General features: G+C 42.3%; 1 protein-coding gene and 1 long non-coding RNA gene across 4 annotated transcripts in view; one reads left to right on the top strand and one right to left on the bottom strand.

Annotated features, from left to right (window-relative positions):
- NOSTRIN (nitric oxide synthase trafficking) overlaps positions 1-14,809 on the bottom strand; it is an 80,596-nt gene extending 65,787 nt beyond the window's left edge. Inside the window, exons 1-6 of one of the 3 annotated variants that reach the window (XM_054549437.2) lie at positions 14,063-14,808; positions 13,585-13,653; positions 12,653-12,793; positions 3,995-4,121; positions 3,435-3,501; positions 3,009-3,076 (exon numbers count right to left, since the gene is read on the bottom strand). The gene's annotated coding sequence lies outside the window, so the exon portion shown is untranslated. Of the gene's footprint in view, positions 1-3,008; positions 3,077-3,434; positions 3,502-3,994; positions 4,122-12,652; positions 12,794-13,584; positions 13,654-14,062 lie in introns of all 3 variants that reach the window. The other 2 variants (XM_054549440.2, XM_054549438.2) reach the window with 2 other exon arrangements.
- Positions 14,810-20,741: 5,932 nt separating this feature from the next.
- LOC129058020 (uncharacterized) lies at positions 20,742-24,701 on the top strand. Its single transcript, XR_008522831.2, has 2 exons — positions 20,742-21,608; positions 24,534-24,701. It is a non-coding gene; the product is annotated as an uncharacterized LOC129058020 (long non-coding RNA).
- The last annotated feature ends 586 nt before the right edge of the window (positions 24,702-25,287 follow it).

The following is a 25,287-nucleotide window of genomic DNA, read 5'->3' as shown; positions in this document are numbered from 1 at the left end:
TAATATGTGACTCAAATTCCCACTTGAGGGGGCTTCTCTGCCCTCAGAGATTTTAGATAAACTTGTCCAGAGCCACAGTTCCAGGACTTGGGATAGCTCACTGTTTTCTCTGTGATTCCTGCCCTATTTTTCTTGCTGCTCTGTGTTTCATTTCAGTCCCAACTGAGTCCAGACAGGAAACTGGCCTCCCTTGCCAGTTTCCACAAGAAATGCTGTCACACAAAGCCTACTGTGATCTTTGTATATGAATTATAGATTGGTAAAGCACTCCTATCCCCAAACTCCTCATGTGTGCCATACCCAGTGGGCTGACTAGCTTTCCCTCAGACCTCCTGGACATCTGCTGAATTACAATCCTTCCAACTTGCTCCCGTCTGCTGCCAGGCTGTTTAAGGGCAGCAGGGCATCCTGGCTGAATCCAGACTGAGAATTCGAATTTGGCTATTTGTTGAGCTTCTTGGAGGAGTGTTTGAATGTGCAAAAAGCCTTGATTTTGGAGGTCAGAAATAGGTTGGTATCATTTATCCTTTGTCACAATAATGCTGTGTAACAAACAGAAACCCAGTGGCTTCAAATGACACAGACTTTACTTGGTTCACAGATCTGTAGTTTAGCTGGGTGGATCTTCAGGTGTCCCCTGACCTCACTCATGTAAAAGCAGGTCATCTACACAGGGCTTGGCAGAGCCATGCATCTGGGCTTTTCTGGGCAGGGGACTGGCTGGGAGCTAGCTGTTGGCTGAGGCCGTATTTCATCAGCTGGTAGTCTAACCAGGCTCTTCTCAGGGTATGGCAGAGGAGCCACAAGATTGAGTGGAAGAGCTCAAGGCCTCCAGAGGTACAGCTTAAAATGGACATCCCATCATTTCAGCCACATCCAGCCGATCAAAGCCAGTCATGGGCCAGCCCAGATTAAAGGGGCGAGGAGAGCTTCTACTTCTTAATAGGAGGAGCTCAGTGTTCCATTGCAAAGGGCATAGAGACAGAGAGGGAAAGACAATTGGAGTTAGTTTTCCATTCAATTTACTACAATGGCTGGTTAATATTTGTTCTTGAGTGACTAGAGATAAAGCAGCAAGGACAAGGAGCAGGTGGCTGGTATATGTCTTCCTCTCCCTCTCCCCAACCCAGCCTGGGGTGACATATTTTGAACCTCAGCAGACTGGAGTTAGGAAGAGAAATAAGAGGACCTAAATCATAAAAGACTATAGACGGATAAGGCTGTTCTCTCCTCTGACCCCACATTCCACCCTACACATACTCTGCTAAGGAGCACAGCAAAAAGCACCTCTTCGGGGTATGGGTTGTGAGGAGGAAGCAGCAGGGAGAACCTGCTAAGGTTTCTTCAGCCACTGAGGCTCAGGTAGGTGAGGCATCTTGATAAGGAGGATAGAGCAGGCCACAGTAAGCACATTTGTCCCCGAGAATGTGAGAACTCCCCCAGTCCCCAAAAATGGCCCAAGGGGACTTTGGGAGGAGGAGACTGAGTTCCCATGTAAGTAAGAGGAGCAAAGACCCTTGTAGTTTTGGAATTAATATTAACAACCTCATGGAATACTATGCAGCCACAAAAAATGAAGAGTTCATGTCCTTTGTAGGGACATGGATGAAACTGGAAACCATCATTCTCAGCAAACTATGGCAGGGACAAAAAACCAAACACCACATGTTCTCACTCATAGGTGGGAATTGAACAATGAGAACACATGGACACAGGAAGGGGAACATCACACTCCGGGGACTCTTGTGGGGTGGGGAGAGCGGGGAGGGATAGCATTAGGAGATATACCTAATGCTAAATGACGAGTTAATGGGTGCAGCACACCAACATGGCACATGTATACATATGTAACTTACCTGCACATTGTGCACATGTACCCTAAAACTTAAAGTATAATAATAATAAAATTAAATTAAAAAAAAAACCAACCTCATTTGTACCTGCAGGTTGATGAGAATGTGAACCTAAAGGAAAAACACAACTGAGGCTAACTTAATATAAGTAGAGCATTTACTTGGGCCAAGCTTGAGGACTGCAACCCAAGAGCATAGTTTCAAGTGGCCCTGAGTATATGCTCTGGTTAGCAGCAGGTACAACTAGGTTTTTGAAGGAAAAGAAGAGGAAGAGGAAGCTCCTGAGTTGTTTGCCAAGAATTTCCATGAAAATAACACAAGCTATTGATTGGCTATACACTGTTCTGTGTATCACAAATTCCAGGACCATAAAGATAGTAGATGAGGCAGCTAGTCAGGAACAAAATGCCTTTATGTGATTGCTTCTAGGCGTGGGTTCAAGGAGGCAGAGCAAGACTTGAGCCCCATACTCCCCTCTCTGGGCCTGATAAATTTTGCATAGCTCATATAGCTCAGACTGCTCTAAGCCATTTTTCTTTTCTCAAGAACTATCTTCTGTCTGTCTGTCTATCAATCAATCGAAGCATCTCCTCCAAGAAGGTATGCCATTCACACTTTCTGAAAATTTTAATGCACAAAGAGTCCTTTTGAGTTCTCTGTTCTCAGATTTTTCTCTGGTCCTACATTTCTGACCCGCACTCATACTCTGGCTGCTTTCCAGCCTGGCCTCCAGTTAGATTTACTGTCTGACCTCTCCTATCCTAATCTTCCTGCTTTCTTTCTCAGTCTCTGCTCAGCATGTGCCTTCCTGGTATGGCCTCTCTGCAGAAAGAAAACCTGCAACGGATTCCCTTCCAGGGTCTGGCCTGGAAGCTGCTCTGCTGGACTCCGACTTTGACATTTTGTGCTGCCTCTAAGGGGAGTTAACAACATTAGTACGCATTTATGAAGTATTCACAAACAAATATTGGGTGTTGGTAAGCTAGTAAGAAAAAGGACCCCAAATGTAATAGAAGCTAATGGCAATTCAAAACTTGCCTTGGAAGTTTCTTTAGTAGCCAAGGCGTGCAAAGAATTGGCAACAGCATGAACATCATCAATTGAGACCTAGTTAAATACTTTATGGTAATATGAGCCCACATTTAAAGGACATACCACGTGTCAGGCACCATTCTAAGTGTTTTACAAATACAATTGGCTCTCCATATCCCTGGGTTCTGCATCTGTGGATTGAAAATAATAATTTTTAAAATAACAATAAAAATACAAATCAGTATTTATGACTATTTATATAACATTTACATAGCATTAGGTATTATGAGTTACCTAGAGATGATTTAAAGTACATGGGAGGATGTGTGTAGGTTATATGCAAATATGACACTATTTTATATAAAGGACTTGAATATCTTTGGATTTTGGTATGAGGGGGTATCCTGAAACCAATACCCCATGGATACTGAGGGACGACTTATTAACTTATTTAATCATCACAGTTATCATTTGAGGTAGATATGTATTATTTTGATCCTTATAATACCCATAGGGCAACAGAGGCATAAGGTACAGATGGGGTCTCACCATGTTGCCCAAGCTTGTCTCGAACTCCTGAGCTCCGGCGATCCGTCTGTCTTGGCCTCCCAAAGTGCTGGGATTACAGGAGTGAACCACCGCACCAAACAACATTAAAAAAAAAATTTTAAGGTTAACACTTATGCTAACTTTAATTTAAAAAAAAGAACTGATAGTTGAGATGATGATATGTTATTTTCGTACTTCTAGGATTTTGCTTATGCTGTCCCTTCCAGTGTGAAGTCCTTCTAGCTTTATGTTGGCCCAGCTGACTTTTACTTATCTCCAAAGTCTAGCTTGTGTTGCTTTCCCCAGAGAGAGTGAACTCTTGCCTTTGTACTACTGCTATCCATTGCATGCACCTCTTTTACTTTGTTTATCTTATTGTGTTGAAAGTATTAGTTTAGGCTGGGTGTGGCGGCTCATGCCTGTTATCTCAACACTTTGGGAGGCTGTAACAGAAGGGTTGCTTGAGCCCAGGAGTTCAAGACCAGCCTGGGCAGCTGGTAAAACCCCATCTCTACCAAAAATAAAAAACAAAAAAACAAGTCAGGCATGGTGGTACGTACCTGTAGTCCCAGCTATTCAGGAGGCTGAGGTGGGAGGATCACCTGAGCCTGGGGAAATTCAGGCTGCAATAAGCCATGTTCATGCCACCACACTCTATCCAGCCTGGGTGACAGAGAGAGACCTTATCTCAAAAAAAAAAAAAAAAAAAAAAAAAGAAAAAAAGAAAGAAAGAAAAGAAAAGTATGAGCTCAATGGTCTGCCTCCCACAGTACTCAGTGACCTCCTCATACCTCATAGCCAAGTATCTGGAGCAAAGTAAGTGTTCAATAAATAATTGCTTTCCTTTGATTGAATTAAATACTGAGAGAGTGACTCCATTAGCAAGTTTCTCTTTTTTGGCAAGGCAGGGGATATTGTTTATGGGTAGGCCCATATCCTCAGCTATCAGGAAGCAGAGTTCAAAACACTGAGACAGAAGATAAGTGTGACCTTCTGGGCAGGAACTCTAAAATGGGAAATGGCTCCAATGCACTTGGGAGGCTCTGACACTGATTAAAATGGCCTTGACAAGCAGGAAAGAAGTAGGATTCCGCAAGAATCCCAAGGGGCCACTTAGAGAACTTTCTTGGAGGTTTGTTGGTTAAAAGATATAAACAGATGAGGTAAGGAGAGTCCATTGGGACTGAGAATAAAATCGAAGAGTGCCCTAATGTTAAGAATAAGTTTGGGAGAGCTGGAGTCTAGAATGAGCAGAGTTCTGACAAGTTTGCCAAGAACATCTAAGAGAATTTTTGCTATATTCACAGCAAGATGACCGTAAACAGACAGCCCCTGGGCTTGGGGAAGCTGGCCTGCTGGTATTGAAGACCAAGTGAGCAGGAGTACTTAGCCAAGCTGCTGGGGTCCAGGGGTTAAGGGGTCAGGTGGGAGCAGCTAGCTGTCAGCAGGCCACATCTTCAAGAGCGCTTTCTTCCTAGGACTAGCTATGACATGGGTGACACGTCTTGACACACCTTAACATGTCTTCCCAAGGCCAACTCCCAGTTCTGAGTCCTGGACGATGCCTAGTCCTTGGCCTGTTTGAGCTGACAGAGGAACAGCAGCTTTCTCTGTTGTCACTGCATGCACATGAGTGCCATGGGCACTGTTTACCATACATGACATCATTTCCACCAATCACCCTCAGAGGGAAGTGTAGAAGCAATCTCATTCTGATTAAGTTACTCTTATTTTCAGTCTGGGATCATTGCAGTGATTAGTTTTCTTAATTTCCATATCTCTCCAAAGCTGAAAGATACATTTCTGAAGCCTTGCCTTAATGCACATATTTAAAAAAAAAATTTTTAAGGGTTTTGGGCTTTGCCCAAAGCCTCAGGATGGAAAAAAGAAAACTATCCAATTTAGAAGCACTAATGAGTACTTTAAACTGTGGCAGAAGCAGTGGGGACAAACACTGATGCTGTTATTGTTAATAGCCAGCCTAATTTGTAGCATCTAAGGTAACTTTTATGCTCTGTTTGTACTAATTACACAAACAGAGTATTGTGTAATTAGTGGTTGTAAAAACTGCACAAAATAAGCTTTTTGCCTCTTAACACTTCATTGAAATTACTTAATTTTTAAATCTGAGCCCAATGGTCATAATTAACTTACTATATACATGCAAAACTGTCTTATAGTCAGTGTGCTAGGGTTTAATTTTTATTATGCATGTCTAAGTTTCATATAATTTAAAAACTCCAGGTGTTAATGGAGAAAGAAGAGGAAACCAAATAGATTAATTTGCATAAAACAAATTAGTATAAATTTACTTTCCCACAATAAGCCCTAGGAAATGAAGACTAATGGACAACTAATTAACAGTCAAGTCATCCTATAGCTGTGATCTATGGCTTTAACTTCCAAAGGAAAGCATGAGAACAAGGACATTTTACAAATGCAGATTTGTTCAAATTACATTATATCTTCATTTAATCACCTGTGTTAATATTTATATGCCATTACTTACATTAAGCTCATCTATGATCAGTCTTACAAATCTCAATTTAAATGTACACTGGAATGTCTAGTAGAGAGTCGTTTTAGTCTCCAGGGCACCTTATGAGTTGGGCATTTTTGCATATGTAAATAAAGTGCCAACAGTGGGATTTATTCGTCTTTTCCACCTTGGTCCCCTCTACACTTTATAAGCAGTGGATTTATAGTTATTGCCTAAAAATCATTGCCAGGTTATGGAGATGGAGTCTTAGGGAAGAAACAAAAGCATGCCAAATGGTTATTTATTGTGACTTTTTCCTGTGGCAGCAACTGAGAGGCTGGGGGATGGGTGTGGGAAGTGATAGAGCTTTACTCTTTACTGGATTTCCTTTTGCACTTTTGAAATTTTATATGCTGTGCTTGCATTACCTATTAAAAAGTATTTACTAAGAGCCAGGTGCAGTGGCACACCTGCAATCCCAGCTACTCAGGAGGCTGAGGCAAGAGGATCCCTTGAGCCCAGGAGTTTGAGACCTGCCTAGGCAACATGGTGAGATCCCATATGAATTTTTTAAAAAGCATATATTAATTTTTTAAGCCATTTTACGCCCCTGAGACTGAGGGCACCCTGTCCACTTGAACTTAGGTTCAGTCAAACAGCCCTCTGAGTACTTGTTAAAAATCATCCCCTGGGCTGGGCGTGGTAGCTCACGCCTGTAATCCCAGCACTTTGGGAGGCCGAGGCGGGAGGATCACAAGGTCAGGAGATCGAGACCATCCTGCCTAACACGGTGAAACCCCGTCTCTACTAAAAATACAAAAAATTAGCCGGGCACGGTGGCGGGCGCCTGTAGTCCCAGCTACTCAGGAGGCTGAGGCAGGAGAATGGTGCGAACCTGGGAGGCGGAGCTTGCAGTGAGCTGAGATCACGCCACTGCACTTCAGCCTGGGCAACAGAGTGAGATTCCATCTCAAAAAAAAAAAAAAAAAAAAAAAATCATCCCCTGTTGTCTTCTTACTCAAATTATTTAACCTGTAAGTCAGCTCCTCTCACAACTCTTCTGAAATGGTTCTACTGAAAAACACGAGTTCTTTCATTTTGCCTCTCTGTAGCACTTTACACAATTGATAATTCATTCATGTGTATTCATCCATTCATTCATTCATTCTGGGATGTCTTATGAAGCACCCTCTTTGTTCCAGGCATTAACGAGAGATCCAAGGAAGAACAAGTGCCAATCCCTTCTTTCAAGGACAGCAGTTTGATGAAGGAAGGTTATTACTCTATGATAGATTATGAAGATTATGATAGATATGATGACAGATATGATAACACCTTTGGGTTTCTTCCAAACCAATAGAGGAAAAGATTCTGACTGATGGGATGAAGGAAGTTTTAGGATTTTCCGTGAATGGAACTCAGAGCTTGAGGGATCCTGGATTCTTTGTGGCTCAAGTGAAGCTACAGAGAGAGAAATGGTGCCTGGGAGTTAGGAGGACTTTTGCCCTTGGCTGGGACTTAGGCAAATTGCTGAGCTTAGAAAACAATTGATCCCAGTTGGTTCGCTGGCTCAGCCACAGAAAGTGCCAGCTGGCCTTTGAGTTGTTCAGGGATCTGTGGTGGTATTTATACATGGCAGAGGGATACTTCTGAGCTCAGAGACCACCTCCGAGGTGACAGAGCTGCTGGGCATAGAAGAGGTCTTTACAGAAATGTAATGGGAATTACAAAGAGGTATCCCACTCAGCCTAGTTGGGAATGAAGGGAAACACAGAAAATGCTGGTAAGAGATAGTCACACTTGCTGACACTTGATATGCATGTATCAGTTGTGTTTACATAACAGAAACTGTTCTGTTGTATCCAGAAAATAAATCTCTCAAGAATGCTTTGCGTACACAGTTTGCATGGGACCTTATAGTTCATGAGGCTTGGAAGATACTCAGAGGGAGATAATGGGATGACTCCAATGCCATGTTTTGACTTTAACCCAAAGGTAAATAGAGTCACAAAAGGGTCTTTCTTCTCTCCACATAGGAACTTATGCACATTTGTGATATTTAGATTTTGTTTTGTTTTCTTTTTTGAGACAGGGTCTCACTCTGTCACTCAGGCTGGAGTGCAGTGACACAATCTTGGCTCACTGCAACCTCTGCCTCCCAAACTCAAGCAATCTTCCCGCCTCAGCCTTCCAAGCAGTTAGAGCTAAAGGTGTGTGCCACCGGACCCAGCTAATTTATTTTTAATTTTTTGTAGAGATGAGGTTTCACCATATTGCCCAGGCTGGTTTCAAAGCTCCCGGGCTCAAGCAATCCCCCCACCTCAGCCTTCCAAACTGCTGAGATTACAGGTGTGAGCCATGGCACCTGGCCAATATTTAGATTTTAGTTTTAGACTGTTCATTCTGACGGTAGTGTGGAAACTCTAAAGAGAACTGAGATAAGGATTAGGAAGAGTGGGGAGGCTGTTGCCAGGAACCAGGAGAAAAATGGTGAGGCCTTAACTAACCTAGGTGGCAATGGTAGAGTTTTAAAATGGAACCAGCAAGACTGGGTGATGGACTGGATTAAGGGTAAGTAATGAGGGAGTGGGAGGAATCTAGAACGAAGCCCAAGTTGCTGATATCTTCCTCGAAATTCCCTTCTCTATGGCTTTCATGGGAGGGACTAAAGAACAGGAGTTAATGATATAGACTTTGGAATGTGGAGAATTCAAAAGTTGGCCACACTACAAATTAGTATGCTAACTTTGGGAGAAATTTCTTAGCCCCTTTGAGTTTCAGTTTCCTGTTATGTAAATGGAAGTAATATCATATATTTCATAGCAGAGTATACATAATGAGTGTTCAATAAACATTTACTATTATTACTGTTACTGGGATCACTTTATTTTTTGCAGAATAAAGATATTAAAGATAATTTTATGGCCAGGTATGCTGGCTCACGCTATAATTCCAGCACTTTCGGAGGCCGAGGCAGGTGGATCATCTGAGGTCAGGAGTTCAGACTAGCCTGAGCAACATGGCAAAAACTGTCTCTCTACTAAAAATACAAAAAACAAAACAAAACAAACAAACAAACAAAAAATTAGCCAGGTGTGGTGGTAAGCACCAGCTACTCAGGAGCCTGAGGCAGGAGAATTACTTGAACCCGGGAGGCAGAGGTTGCAGTGAGCCAAGATCACACCACTGCACTCCAGCCTGGGTGACAGAGCGAGATTCCGTCTCAAAAAATAAAATAAAATAGCCAGGCGCGGTGGCTCACGCCTATAATCCCAGCACTTTGGGAGCACTTTGGGTGGCGGGTGGATCACCTGAGTTCAGAGTTCGAGACTAGCCTGACCAACGTGGAGAAACCCCATCTCTACTAAAAATACAAAATTAGCTGGGCATGGTGGTACATGTCTGTAATCCTGGCTACTCAGGAGGCTGAGGCAGGAGAATTGCTTGAATCCAGGAGGCGGAGGTTGCAGTGAGCCAAGATCATGCCATTGCACTCTAGCCTGGGCAACAAGAGCGAAACTCTGTCTCAAAAAAAAAAAATAAATAAAAATAAATAAAATAAAGATAATTTTATATTATACATACAAAACACTAAAAGTTATAACTATCCTAATTCAAAAACTTACAAAACTCACATGACTACTCACCAAACAATTTAGAATTCTCAAGTAGTTTTACTTAATGCATTTTTTTCTTTCACTAAATTTTTCCTTTGATAACTTGAGTCACTTGTATCACTTTATGGCTCTTGAAAGTCACAGATGGCATCCTCATTTTAAAAAAATAAACATTTTGCATCTAGAGATCTGAAAATTTTACTTAGGACATTAAGATTTGGAAAACAAATATATTGATTAAAAATACTCTCAAAGTTACAAACAAATTGCAAGTTCATTACAAGGATTTTTTTTCCTTTTGTCCTGAATAAGTTGCCAATCTAATGCTCCTTCACCTTTTAATATTTTAGTGTGCATTTCCTTCAAACAAGGATGTTCTCCAACAAAACCACAATACAACCATCAAAAGCAGGAAATTGAAATTTATTCATCACTACTATCTAACCCTGAGTTCCACCAATTGTCCTGCCTAAGTTCCCCATAGCAACAGGATCCAGTTCAGTATCGTGCCTGGCATTCAGTCACTATGTTTCTTTAGTCTCCACTCCGGAACAGTTCTTAGCCCTTCCTTGGCTTTCCTGCCATTGACAGACTTGAAGATGACCAGTTAATTATTTTATGTAACGTCCTTCAATTTGGACTTATCTGATGTGTTTGCTCATGATCAGATTCAAGTTTCGTATCTTTGGCAGGAATATCACAGAAGTGATGCTGTGATCTTATTGCATCCATTCACGTGACTCATTTCATTTGCCCCATTACTGATGGTGTTCACCTGATTAGGATGGTGTCTGCCAGGCTGCTTCACTGTAGAGTCACTACTTTAACCTTTGAAGTTAGTAAATATTTTGTGGTGACGTACACCTTGAAACTAGGCAAACACCTGGCTCTTCATCACATTTTCAGTTTATTATATAATAATTTTATCATGTGAACTCATAGTTTCCCATTTTATTCAATGCATTATAACTTATTACGATTATTACTTTTATGGCAAAGTTGCCAGAGCATTTTATTATTGCTACAAAAGACAATCATATTTTCAATGAAATATACTCACTGAATGATGGTTCAACACATGAGGCAAAGAGGGATGTCTTTGGAGAAGGCACTTAAAGTAGAACATTAGCAAATTTTTACTGCTTGACTAAAACAAGAATGAGCTAACTCAATCTGGCTGGGGGCCTCTTAGGACTGTTTGTTTTCACTGTGGCCTGACTAAAAACCAGCGGCATTAAGAAAGCATCGCATTTCCCACGGCCTGTGGGTGCCCCAGTGAGGTGGTTCTGCTCTCATAGGGTCTTTTATGAGACCAGTTTTCCCAAGTGCTGGTTCAGAAAATACACTCAGAGCTGGCAGAAATGGTTCAGAAAGCCTCTTGAAGGCCCTTTGTTTCTCAGTCTGACTTTCAATTTGTATCAGCTACTTTAAGCAGCTTCATCTTCCCAAGGTTACTAGCAACTTCTACTTTTCCTAATATGTTTGGTTTTCCATGGCATTGGTTGTGACAGTAGTAGCCTCCCAATTAACTGCACCTCCACTTCATACCCTCTTTTTGAATCTGGGCTGGGCTCGTGACTTGTTTAATCAATAGGAGGCACACTCCAGCTGATGTGGTTTGGATCTCTGTCTCCACCCAAATCTCACCTTGAATTGTAATAATCTCCACATGTTGTGGGAGGGACCCAGTGGGAGGTAATTGAGTTATTGGGGCAGGTGCTTCTTGTGCTGTTCTCATGACAATGAATAAGTCTGAAGAGATCTGATGGTTTTATAAAGGAGAGTTCCCCCACACAAGCCCTCTTGCCTGCAGCCACGTAAGATATACCTTTTGCCTTCTGCCATGGTTATGAGGCCTCCCCATCCATGTGGAACTGTGAGCCTATTAAACCTCTTCCCTTTATACATTACCCAGTCTCGGGTATGTCTTCCTTAGCAGCGTGAGAACAAACTAATACACCAGTTTATTAATTTTGAGGCACAAAATATCCTAGATTTTAGTTGGTTCTATGTCCTCATAACATTTTCCCATCATTCTTTACGTACTACTTTGCTTTCTGGCCCAACAAGATATTCCACACCCAGCCTTTGCTTTCCCCGCCCAGGTCTGGGTTCAGCTACTTCTTCAAGGAGCCCTGGTTCCTTTAGTGGAGAATGGGTTTAGGATGGATTTAGAAACCAAGACCTGGGGCGCTAGGGTGCTCAGGAGGAGCTACTGAGGAGGCATTGACTCTAGGCCCTGAGGTGGACAGTTATGAAATATCTATCATCTATCTATCTATCTATCTTTTTATCTGTGTGTGTGTATACACACACATACTCACATGTAAATGCAGATATACACTTATATCTGTGTTCATTTTGATATCTACCTATTAAAAACCATACATGGATACTTACAATTTTAATTCAATACTAAGTGCATTCAGTTTTCTCCTCCTCCATATTTACACTTCCCTTTTCCAGCAGTGAGAAACTGGCTCCCCTTATTGTTAATATATTTACACCTTTGATCAATCCTTCCCTATGTAACCCATCTCCCACTGCTTCCACTCTGACTTTCTGTGCTCTGGCTTCTCATGCCAGGCTGCCCCTCTGCAGGGATGGCCTCATCACCCTGCTTGGGCTTTGATTCTTCATGCTTCCTCCTCCAACTCCTCACTCCCACCTTGTGTGGATTCCTCTTCACCCCTACCTTGGGCTATGATTCTGCCAGCTGCACTGTCCTCCCGGGCAGACATCTCCATGCCCAATTTGGCCCCCAACATTCCACTCTGGGCCACAGTGATTCCCTCACCTAGCAGAGATATCTGCTCTGCTCTGTCCTATTTGAGATTTTGGGACTGAACAGTTCAGGAAGAGAAGGGAAAGGAAAGGAAGAAGAAAAAGTCATCATTAGCATCATCTTTTTTTTTTTTTTTTTTTTTTTTGAGGTAGGATCTCACTCTGTCACTCAGGCTGGAGTGCAAGTGGCACCATCATAGCTCACTGCAGCCTTGAACTCCTGGGCTCAAGCATTTCTCCTGCCTTGGCCTCCCAATGTGCTTGAATTACAGGTATAAGCCACCAAGCCTGGCTGTCATCGTTATTATCTACATCATTTTTTTTTTCTTATCACTTACCTTTCTTATCACTATTTTCTTTGCTGATTTATCTTCTTCCTCTCATCCCCCAAACGTGGGTATTTCTCCAGGTTCTGCTTTGGCAGGCAGTGCAGAAAAGATCAAAGCTTGGAATGAGTTCTTTGCATCACCACTTTCTGGCTGTAAAACCAAGGACAAAGTTTTTACCCTCTTGTGCTTCAGTTTATCTGAAAAAAAAAAAAAAAAAAGAAAATCACAACAGCCTCCAGTTTCAGTCTTCTACTTCCAACTTTTGTTAGACATTTCCACATGAAAGGACTCTCATCAACTTAAATTCAAAATGTAAAAATCAACCCATTTTTCCTTTCCAAAACTGAGACATCTTCTCACGGCTCCTCTTTCTGTAAATATATATTCATTCTACAAGAATTTACTGGGCACCTGCTGTGTAGTGAACACTGTGGCTGATAAGGATCAGCTATAAAAGGCAAGGCCTTTGCCCTCAAGATGCTTCCAATGAGTCCAATGCGGAAGGCCGTGTGTTAAGTGTTCTGATGGAGTTAAATGGTTGTACCTTTTCTTCTCAAGGAAGAGCACCAAATTCCCAAAGGCTAAGGCTTTCTGGGAAGACTAACTTCTAACATAAATTAGTCTTCAAGGCCAAGTAAGAGTTAGCTACATGAAGAAGAAGAGGAAAAAGGTCTCTGTGGTAATGTAAGCAGCATGGCCAGAGTCCTGGAGCTGTCACAGGCATGGCACATTCTGAGACAGACAGTGCTCATGGGGAGGGATGAGGATGGAGTGGAAGGTCAAGGTCAGGCCACTAAGGAGAACAGGTGGTAGGGAGTGGGATGGGGGCTGCCTCACTGCTTCATGCTATGCCCTTTGTCTCAAATTCCCTTCCTCTTTCCACTTGACTCATTCAAATACTATTCATTCTTCCTAGCTTTCTCCTTGAAACTTTTTCTTACCTGATCCCAGAAGCAGCTGTTATCAGCAGCGAATCCTTATGAGTCTGCAGCGAACTCAATTCTTAGCTCCTTAAAAGAAAGAATTTGGGGCCCGGTGTGGTGGCTCACGCCTGTAATCCCAGCACTTTGGAAGGTTGAGGCAGGTGGATCACTTGAGGTCAGGCATTCGAGACCAGCCTGAACAACATGGTGAAACCCCGTCTCTACTAAAAATACAAAAAATTAGCCAGGTGTGATGGCGGGCGCCTGTAGTCCCAGCTACTCTGGAGGAGGGGGGAGAAGGGAAGAATTTGACCAAGGAAAAATAAGGCAGAGTGAGAGACTGAGGTAAATTTTAGAGCAAGGTGAAAGTTTACTAAAAGGTTTTAGGGCAGGAACGAAAGGAAGTAAAGTACACTTCGAGGAGGGCCAAGTTGGCCACTTGAGGGATCAAGTGCCTGACTTGACCTTTGACTTAGAGTTTTATATATTGGCATACCTCTGGGATCTTGCATCCCTTTTCTCCTGATTCTTCCCCTCTGGTGGGCTGTCTGCATGCCCAGTGCCCTACCAGTGCTTGGAAAGCGCTGCATGCGCAGTGTGTTTACGGAGTTATACGCATGCTCACTTGAGACGTTCTTCCATTGCCAGCCTAACGTTCCTAGAGGAAGGTCATATACCAGTTAAACGCCCCCATTTTGCCTCATAGTGCGCATGCTTGAGCCCACTTACCTAACACCTGAGATCTTATTGGGACGCTGCTGATAACCAGTTTCAGGTTTTTTCTATCTGTCGGGAGATTGCCTTTCCCTGGTGGGGCTGTGACTAATTATTGTTTTAGAGAAATAAAGATTGTAACAGTGTAACAACCACCTGACCATCACTTGATGGTCGTCTGACATTCCTGGTTGGGCAGGCAGCCCTCTCCTGGCCTGCTGATGTCTGCCTGACTACTACAACACAACCTCTCTCTCCTCTGAACTTTTCTGGCAATTACTATTCTCACAACATATTTGATATAACGGTGATACCAATGTCTTATATCTATAGATTTTATTTTTATTTTTAAAAGCCTTTTGCTGGCCGTGTGCAGTGGCTTATGCCTGTAATCCTAGCACTTTGGGAGGCCGAGGCAGGTGGATCACTTGAGGCCAGGAGTTCAAGACCAGCCTGGCCAATATGGTGAAACCCCATCTCTACTACAAATACAAAAAAATTAGCTGGGTGTGGTGGCATGCACCTGTAATTCCAGCTACTCAGGAGGCTGAGGCACAAGAATCACTTGAACCTGGGAGGCAGAGGTTGCAGTGAGCTGAGATCCCGTGCCACTGCATGCACTCCAGCCTGGGCAACAGAGTGAGACTCTGTCTAAAAAAAAAAAAAAAAAAAAAAAAAAAAATTCTTTAGAGCTAATAACTTCTGCCTGTGGCCTGCCTCCCTAACTGGATTGAGACCCCCTTCAATGCAGCAGCTTTGCCCCTGACTTCCTCATACTCTTCACAAAGCCTAACGTAATGTCTCGAACGATTGGTGCTCAAGACATTTATTGACTTAATGTTGATGTGCATTTTACTGCTTTCATTAGTGTTCTGGCTCTGTGGGTAAACAATTTGGTACATGTAGCATAGTGTAAACTACTGGTTACCATAGTGCAAAGTATTTTATAACTTCTCAGAAATGACTTGTAAGTGATACAACTAAGAAATGGCAGCACTAGAAGTGTGGTACATCAGGGCTCTGTTCTATGTACCATCTAGTACCCTCAGCTGAGAGAAAAACAATACTCATTGCTCTCAAAAACTCTAGGGATCCTTTTGAACTCATCTTTGGTGACATAGCTCCAATTAGTCTGAAATCTAAGATAGGCTTGGTTGATGGCTTGCCAGACAGTAACTAGCACTCTGGGTCAGGAACTTTAGCCAGAGCCAAGAGTTCAATCCTGATGAATCAAATTAACAGCTATGACTCAAAAAGAGGAGGGCTGGTAACTGCTCTTTTATTTCCTATAACTCAAGCTACAGAAAATAAACTCGCTTTGTAGCATTTCATCCCTCACCTACTACCCACCCCTAGGACTATTTCCCTATGAGTCTTTCAGCCCATTCTTAAAACCCAGATCCCTAAAAAACTAATGTTACTACCTGGATCGCTTTCATTCTTCAGTCTGCAATGTATTGAATGACTGAACTGCTTGTACTAGTTCTTTTTGAACCTGTGTTCTGGGTTATGTTTGCCCTTGCAAGTTCCCAGGGTTAGATTGAGGATGGAGATGTGTCCTTTGTGAATTAGACTGATACAGTGAACTTGAAAATTTGAGTTCAGTTATTGATGTATTTGATTTATTGGGGGTCTTCCCCAAGAAAAGCTTCCGATATAGTTGAAAAGACTAAACAATATGACGCCAAAAAGAGGGAAGATAGAGATGAAAACTACAGGAGGAAAAACTAGATCTGTAAGAAAAATTAGTGGAGGTAGATAAGAAAAAAAGCCAATGGAGAATTTGAAATGCTGTAGAAATCTTGGCAGCCCACATCTTCAGAAACAAATGCAAACACTGGAATCTGTGTAATGAACCAGAAAGAGTACATGTACGTTTTGGAATCACTCAGGTCTAGGGTCAAATCTTTACTGTGCTGGGGAGTGTTTAACAACTGGCCCATCATAAATGAATAAATAAATAAATAAGAAAGCCCTAATTTGCAGCTTTTGTTGCAAATTATACAGTTATTAAATACATGGTCTAGGAAAGTAATGTCACTGAACACAGATTTGTGAAGAAATGCACAACAGCACATACAAATACAAATACAAATTTGTATCCCTCATACAAATACAATAGATGTAAATAACCTCAAGAGCATAGATGATAGTCAAATATAGGGAAATCATTAAAATTGATGTTTTTGGGTTTTTATTACTGGTAAATATGTATTTTTTTGAGGCAAGGTCTTGCTCTATGCCCAAGCTGGAGTGCAGTGGTGTGATCACACCTCACTGCAGCCTTGACCTCCCAGCCTCAAGCAATCCTCCCACCTCAGCCTCCCAAGTAACTAGGACTACAGGTGTGTGCCACCATGACTGGCTAATTTTTGTATTTTTTTTTTTTTTTTGGTAGAGACAGGGTTTCACCATGTTGTACAGGCTAGTCTCCAACCCCTGGGCTTAAGCAGTCCTTCTGCCTCAGGCTCCCAAAGTGCTGGGATTACAGGTGAGAGCCACTGTGCCTGGTCTTATTACCTATATTTTAAAATATAATTTTAATTTGTAAGTTTATTTAATTTTTTTAAATGGCTGTTTAATGATCAGCTTGCAAGATTTCAGAAAATATAACAATCAGCCCATGCAAGCTGGTATGAGCTACCTCCATCACACCACTGATGAATGATGATACACTTGATCCTTATGATTGCTGGATTCCATATTTGTGAATTCACCTACTCTCTAAAATTTATTTGCAAACCAAAAATCAATACTCAAAGCATGTGATGGTTAATTTTATGTGTCAATTTAACTGGGCTACAGGGTGCTTAGATATTTAGTTAAGCTATATTCTTGGTGTATCTGTGAAGGTGTCTTTGAATGAGATTAACATTTGAATCTGTAGGCTGAGTAAAGTAGATTGTCCTTCCCAGTGTGAGTGGGCCTCATTTAATTCTTAAAGGCTTGAATTGAACAAGAAAGTCTGAGAAAGGAAGAATTTGGTCTCTCTCTGCTTGACTGTCTTTGAGCTGGGACATTGGTCTTCTCCTGCCCTTAGAACCAAACTGGGACTAGAACTTACACCAACAGCTCTCCTACCTCTCAGGTCTTTGGACTTAGACTGGAACTGTACCATCAACTCTCCTGGGTTTACAGCTTTGACTGAAGATCTTGGGACTTCTCGGCCTCCATCGTCTTGGTGTGAACCAATCCCCATAATAAATCTCTCTCTCCTTCCCTCCCTTTCTCTCCTCTCTGCACACACACACACACACACACACACACACACACACACATTTTATTGGTTCTGTTACTGTCGGCAAATCTGTACAGGCCTGCAGCAACCTCAATTCTTGCCTTCTCAGAAGAAAGAATATGACTGCGGGAGCATAAGGCAGAATGAAAGACCAAGGCAAGTTTCTTAGAGCAGGAGTGAAGTTTATTTAAAAGTTTTAGCGCAAGAATGAAAGTTACTTGGAAGATGGCCAAGCGGGCAACTTGAGAGATCAAGTGCCTGGTCTGACCTTTGACTTGGGGTTTCCTATGTTGGCATACTTCCGAGGTCTTGCATCCCTTCTCCCGATTCTTCCCTTGAGGTGGGCTGTCTGCATGCATAGTGCCTGCTAGCACTTGGGAGGGGCTGCACTCGCAGTGTGTTTATTGGAGTTATATGCATGCTCACTTGAGGCCTTCTTCCCTTACCAGTTGAATGCTCCTAGAAGGACATATAACAGTTAAACTTCACAATTTTGCCTCTTAATAAGCATGCTTGAGCCCACTCACCCAACTACTGAGATCTTATGAGGAAGCTGCTGATAACCAGTTTCAGGTTTTTTCTATCTGTTGGGAGACTGCCTTTCCTTGACACCACTTTGACCAATTCTTATCTTAGAGAAACAGTGTAACAACCACCTGACTATCACCTGATAGTCACCTGACATTCCTGGTTCGGGGGTGGCCCTCTTCTGCCCTGCTCATGCCTGACTAGCTACATACTGTAACAGTTCTGCTTCTCTGGAGAACCCTGATGAATACATGCAGCTTTTATAGTCATCTATGGTGAAAATTTTGAGTCACTCGATGCACACATTCTCAGCTGCGGCTGAACAAGGCGCCACTCTGCCTTCTTCATTCAACTCATGCTGTAAACAAATAATTTCCTTTTTGTAGTCTGTCTAGTGACACAACTTTTGCATCTTTGTGCTTTTTGTTGGTGATTTTGCTGTTTAAAATGGCCCCCACGTGTAGTGTTAAAGTGCTGTCTAGGGTGCTTAAGTGTAAGAAACTGTGATATGCCTTATGGAGAAAATGAAGCCACCTTTGCAAAATAACAGTGAGAAAATTATAACAGTGAAAGAAATCTGATCTAACTAACCCTCATCTTGCCTTTAACCTCCAAACTGCCCTAAATCATTCCTTGGGCTTGGGACAAGCTAACCTTGGGAACATTTAGTTTATAGTTTAAATAATAGCCATTCCCCAAAACTAAACCACCCTTTGTAAAGCTAATGAAAGACCACCAGGTTAGGAGAATGAGAGGAGCCTAAATTCTGCTAAGGTGTAGACATAAAGGATTATAAACCATTATTCTGGAGGTTACAAGATTTGCAACTTCCCCAATTACTCTTGCAGATAACATCTGTCTTATAGAACCTAAGATTAGCCTTTTGTGATGTCTTTTCAGGTTTTTGCATTTCTGATGACCAATGTCTCCACCTGGACCTGCCTATGGCCCCACCCAGGTGGTGGTCCTACCCGGAAGTGAATTGAGCACTCACAAGGACCATTTTCCACATGTCTATGATTGCATCACAAACCAATCAGCAGCACCCATTCTCTGGCCCACCAAATTATCCTTGAAAAAACCCTAGCCTCTGAATTTTCAGGAAGACTGATTTGCATAATAATACTCCAGTCTTCCATTCAGCCAGCTTTGTGTGAATTAAACTCTTTCTCGATTGCAATTCCTTTATCTTGATAAATCAGCTGTATCTGGGTAGCTGGCAAGGAGAACCCACTGGGCAGTTACAAAAATGCACGTGTTGATAAGCTTCATTCAGGAATGAGTTATAGTGCAGTTGGCTGTGAGTGCAATGGTAATTAACCAATAATACAGATTAAATAGGCAGTCTTTAAACAAATGCACATAAAGCAAGGTTATATATTAGTCAGTTGATGAAATGTGACCAGAGGGTCCCAGAAACCCAACCCTGTATTTTTCCTAGGAGTAATGATCCAGCATTGGCTAATTCAGTGCTTGCAGTGACTTCTTAGAACATAACTATCATGAATAACAAGAATAAAATGTATCTACCTTTTAGGGGATAAGTGGCTCAACTGAGGTAGTTTTGCACCCAGCACTATGCCCGACACACAGTAGGAAAACAAGGTTGATTCTCTTCTCCATCTCACCTCCCTGGGTGGTGGTGTGATGCTAAACTAGGCAGGGTCGCAACTAGCAGTTGTGAAATCTACAAACAATGAATTTTGTCATTTTTGGCTTCTCTCCTCCTCCAGAGAGGTGCTTTGGAAATTAGTCTCATCCATCAATTCACAGTCCACTAGATGCCTTTGAACTACATACAGAAAGGTGGTAACAAACAATGGAAAAGAACTGCCTTTAGTCAGGAAGTTTGCCTTCCTACCTAAGGATCTCCTCTGGCTGACGATTGCCAATTTCTCATATTTTTTTCAAGTTGCTTTCCTTGAAGTGACCTGGAGGCATTTCCTGTCCCAGATCTCAGCATACTTACAGCAAAAGCTTCCACCTCTCATTCTCCATCAGGACTTTGACTTTCTTGCTTGAGGGTTAAATCTTCAGTAATATGTAATCCTTTCTATCCTCCCATGGCCATGTGCCCATCTTCCTGCCTTGTCATGCAATGCAGACACTACTGACAGACTAGGAGTTTGAGAAGGCTTTTTCCAGTTATAAATACAAATTTGTATTAGTTCCATTGTTTAGCTCATGTCCTTTCTCTTATTAAAGATGACAACCAATAAGATTATGCTACTCCCTTCTCAAATCCCTGAAATGTTTCCCACTACTCTTAGCCTAAAACTTGCCCTCCTTACCACGGGGATAGGATATGGGCCCTGTATGATCTGTCCCTTGTTAACTTTGCAGTCTTATGGCCTGTGCCTTCCTTTTGTTCATTATGCTTCATCCACACTGGCCTTCTTGTTATTCCTTGAATTTAGAAGCATAGTCCCACCTTGCAGCCTTTGTCTTTCAGGTTCCCACTGCCTCTGTCTGGATTGCTCCTATGCAAGATTCCCCCACTGGCTGCTCCTGTCAGTAAGGTCTTAGCTCAGATCACCTGTCCATAAGGTGCCTTTAACCACCCAATCTGAAGAGCCCTGGCAATCACCATGAAATCACCTTATTTCTGCCTTACTTTTGTCCTTTTGAGATGGGATTGTTCCCTTGACATTGACCCCCTTTTTGGGCAGGAACTGGAGTGGCTTGTTTCACTCAGCCTGCTGAATGCTGGAACTAGCTGGTTGCTCCTCTCTGGCAAAAGCAGGCTTTGTGTGGGTCCTGAAGTGACATCCGAGTCCCTGTCCTCTTGGCACCCTGGTTCTTGTCCGGCATCCAGGAAGAATCAGGTCATATAAATGGATTGAAGGGTGGTGTATGCAGAGGATTTTATTGGGCCATAAAAGTGGCTCTCAGCGGGATGGGGAATTGGAAAGGGGATGGTGCAGAAAGAAGGTGATCTTTCCTTGAAGCTGCACTGTCTGAAGTTAGCCACATCTATCTGTAGTCTCCAACACTCGGTTGCTGCTTCTCTGCTTATCACTCAGCCGCCTGTATCCCTGACACTCAGCAGCTTGTATCCCCAACGCTCAGCTGCTTGTATTGCTCTGCCAGCTGAGTCCTTTTATGGGCACAGGATAAGGGCATGGCAGGCGAAAAAAACAACATTTGGGCAGAAAAATGGGGTCAGCTGTTTTTACTTAGGGCCGAGTTTCCAGGCTTAAGGGTGGGGTTTAGTGGGGAGCTCAGCCGTGCCATATCACTTTGTCACTATGTGAAATTGCCTTGTTTTAAGGGCTGAATGGTGTCTTCCTCCAAATTCTTGTTGAAACCTTAACCTCTGTTGCCTCAGAAGCTGACAATATTTGGATGTAGGGCTTTTAAAGAGGTGATTAAGCTAAAATGAGGTCACATGGGTGGGCCCCAATCCAAGTATGACTGGATTCCTTAGAAGAAGAGATTAGGATACAGACATACACAGAGGAAAGACAAAGTGAGAAGGAGCCATCCATAAGCCAGGAAGAGAGGCCTCAGGAGAAATCAATCCTGACGGCACCTTGATCTTGGACTTCTAGCCTCCAGAATGGTGAGAAAATACACTTTCTTATTGAATTTATTTTCTCATGGTCTCAGCCACCCAGTCTGTGGTATTTTGTAATGGCAGCCCTAGCAAACTAATATTCCTTGTTTATTTTTAAAAATAGAGTTTATTATTTTAGAGCAGGTTTAGGTTCACTGCAAAATTGAGAGGAAGGTACAGAAATTTCCCATAACCCTCCTGCCCCCACACTTGCATGGCCTCCCCCATTATCAACATCACCCACTAGCGGTACATTTGTTATAATTGATGATCCTCCATTGACACATAATTATCATCCAGAGTCCACAGTTTACATGAGGGTTCACTCTTGGTGTTGTACATTTTATGGGTTTGGACAAATGTATAATGACATGTATCCACTATTAAAGTATCATTTATAGTAGTTTCCTGGCCCTAAAAACCTATTCTGTTTATTCATCCCTCTCTCGCCTGCAACCCTTGGCCACCACTGATCTTTTCACTGTCTCCACAGTTTTGTCTTTTCCAGAATGTCATATAGTTGGAATCATATAGTATATAACCTTTTCAGATTGGCTGTTTCACAAAGTAACATGTATTTAAGTTTCCCCATATATTTTCTGTGGCTTGATAGCTCATTTCTTTTTGGCACTGAATAATATCCCATTATCTGGATGTACCACAGTTTGCTTATCCATTCACCTACTGAAGGACATCTTGGTTGCTTCCAAGTTTTGGCAACTATGAATAAAGCTGCTATGTATGTATAAATTTCATCCATGTATGGATTTTTGTGCAGACATAAATTTTCAACTCCTTCAGGTAAACTCCAAGGAGTATGATTGCTGGATCATATGGGAAGAGTATGTTTAATTTTACAAGAAACTGCCAAACTGTCTTCCAAAGTGTGTGAACCATTTGCATTTCCACCAGCAATCAACAGAGTTCCCCTACATGCTTGTCAACATTTGGTGTTGTTAGTGTTCTGGAATTTGGCCACTCTGTGACATTTGTAGTGGTATCCCATTGATGTTTTAATTTGCATTTCCCTGATGATATATGATGTGCAGCTCCTTGTTTATTTGTTTTTTGCTTCCCTTTATTGTAAGTTCCATAGAAGCAGGAACTTATCTGTCTTATTTATCATTCTGTCCTTAGTGTCTACAATAATTCCTGGCACCTAGTGGGCTCTCTATAAGTATTTTTGAGTGATTGAATTATGCAGCCAGGGAACTGAGCCTTTGCTGTTTATTTTTGGCTCTGCAGATATTTTCTATTATTCAGTAAGTTAAAAAAAAATAAACTTCTTACCTGAAGATGTGCTTCAAAACTTAGTCATGAATGCTGGAGCACAGACCTTCTTGCCTTGTTTCACAACTGTTTCATTCATTCTCTAGTTCTTCATGTCCTCTTTCTTCAGTTCCTCTTAGCTTGTTTCTAGCCACTTCTCTAGTCTCAGTCCTGCATCTCCCTCCCGTGATGCCTGGACTTGGGATGCTGGTGTCAAATCCCCTTATCCAAGCCTGCCATAAAGCCCCTCAGCTTCTGTGCCTGAGGCACCAGTGAGAGAAGCGGAACCCACACAGGGAAATCCTGAGTTCAGAAAGAGTTGGAGACAAAGTACTGTCTCCTGCTTGTTTCCTAACAGATGGAATGTTAATTGCTAACAGCTCCCATCTTACTAGTTCTCTCTTAACTGGGTTCATTTGTTTCTTTGACAAACATTTCTTGTGTCCTATTACATGCCAGACTCTAAGGGAGGCTCTAGGAATACTGGCTTTATGCTGCTTATTTTGTTTGCTCTCCCACATCTATTGTCTGCTGTGCACCGTGGGAGGCTGGACCCTGTAGCCTACGTCCCCCAGGCTCCGCACTGTCAGCTTTCTGCTGAGTCCAGCCAATGGGTGGTACAACAAGGCAGGAAGAGACAGACATTGGGGTATTTTCTTTCCACCCAGGTTTATAGCCCCTAAAGAGTGTCCTCTATTCCACACTAGCCCCTCTCACTGGCCTCTGGCTACAACCCAGGGGTGGTAAAGGCTTCCCATACTTGCTAGCCTCTGGGTGCCTCACTCTCCCTTGTTTGATGTTGTAATCCAGCCCATGCCTCTGTAAAGTCATTCTTTTATTAAAGTTTCTTCAACTTAACCATCTGACAGTGACTCTGTTTCCCACTTGGACCTTGGCTAAGGCAGGCTTTATATAATTTTTAAATTTCAGGCTGGATGCAGTAGCTCATGCCTGTAATCCCAGCACATCAAGGCCAAGGTGAGAGGATTGCTTGAGGTCAGGAGTTTGAGATCAGCCTGGGCAACATAGCAAGACTTCACCACTATGAAAAATTTAAAAAATTAACTGGGTTTGGTGGTGTGTGCCTGTAGTCCCAGCGACTTGGGAGGCTGAGGTGGGGGGGATTGCTTGCTCCCAGGAGTTTGTGGCTGTAGTAAGCTATGATCGCAACACTGCACTCCAGCCTGGGCAACTGAGAGAAACCCTGTCCTTAATTTTTTTTAATTAAAAAATTAAAAATTTTAATGTTTAGGAATAATATAACTCTTCTTTGTGCTCCAGCACTTTGAGAATAATCAAGGGTGTGGGTCCCAGGATCCAGTTACAGTGCTGATTGGTTCTGAGGGACCACCCAGCATCCCAGTAGTTCTTGGTACACAGCTCTCTCCCTTTGTTGTCCTATCATCTCTCAATGTTGTTAGCATTGTTGCCACTGTTCCCACTGAAGCAAGTGCATGGCTGGTGGAAACAGAATTAGGAGGCAGGAATAACAGATGCTTAGGTTAGATATGGCAGCCCCAGTAGTAAGCAATGGGGCCTACAGAAAAGGGAGTTGCATTTTGGCTACTTGGGAGAGATACTGCTATAGTTTGAATGTCCTCTCCAAAACTCGTTTTAAGGTAGGACCTTGTCCTTATGCATGAATTAATGCTTTTATTTCAGGAGTGATGAAAGGATGAGTTTGGCCCAGTTTCCTCTGTCTAGTATGCTTGCTCTCCCATGTGGCACCTTCTGCCATGCGATGACCTTCACCAGCTTCCAGCACCATGCTCTTGGACTTCCCAGCCTCCAGAACCATGAGCCCAATAAACTTCCATTCTTCATAAATTACCCAGTGTGTGGTATTCTGTTACAGCAGCAGAAAGCAGACTAAGACAGATGCTTATAGCATTAGATTATGCTGTGTTTACAGAACTGAAGAATTCATGGATTCCAAAAAAGTATATTTTTTCATAGTCTGTATTTTTGTGTCTCAGAGGAATGTCGGTGGTTTAACTTATTAGAATAACTCATGCTTGAAATCAGCATGAGTTATTCTATTGTTGGGGGTGGTTATAATGTTTATAAGATTTTAATAGGGTATCTGCTTTATTTTTTATAATACTTGTGATAGTGGTGGTGTGTCTGGTTGAATTTCAGTGCTATTTTTATGGCTTTTGAGTACTAGATGACCTAAGCTTAGAGCAGAAGAGCAGATTGACAGAGACAGTATTTCACAGGAAAGACAGAAAGATGGAGAGAAGTTCTAACAAAGTGAGGTACAAACCAAGAGAAGATGATGTGGGCCAAACTCCGATGAGGGGTGCATACACAGAGAAAGGAAGTTTTGTGTTGTGCTTTGGGTTGTTTATCCTAGGTGCCTCTTTTAAAATTTTTTAAAAAATAAGCATAACCTGATATATTTCAGATGATCTCT

This window comes from Pongo abelii, chromosome 11 (genome assembly GCF_028885655.2).
Source record: "Pongo abelii isolate AG06213 chromosome 11, NHGRI_mPonAbe1-v2.0_pri, whole genome shotgun sequence".
In the NCBI taxonomy this organism is placed as follows: Eukaryota; Metazoa; Chordata; class Mammalia; order Primates; family Hominidae; genus Pongo; species Pongo abelii.
This window is presented reverse-complemented; position numbering and strand designations above follow the sequence as displayed.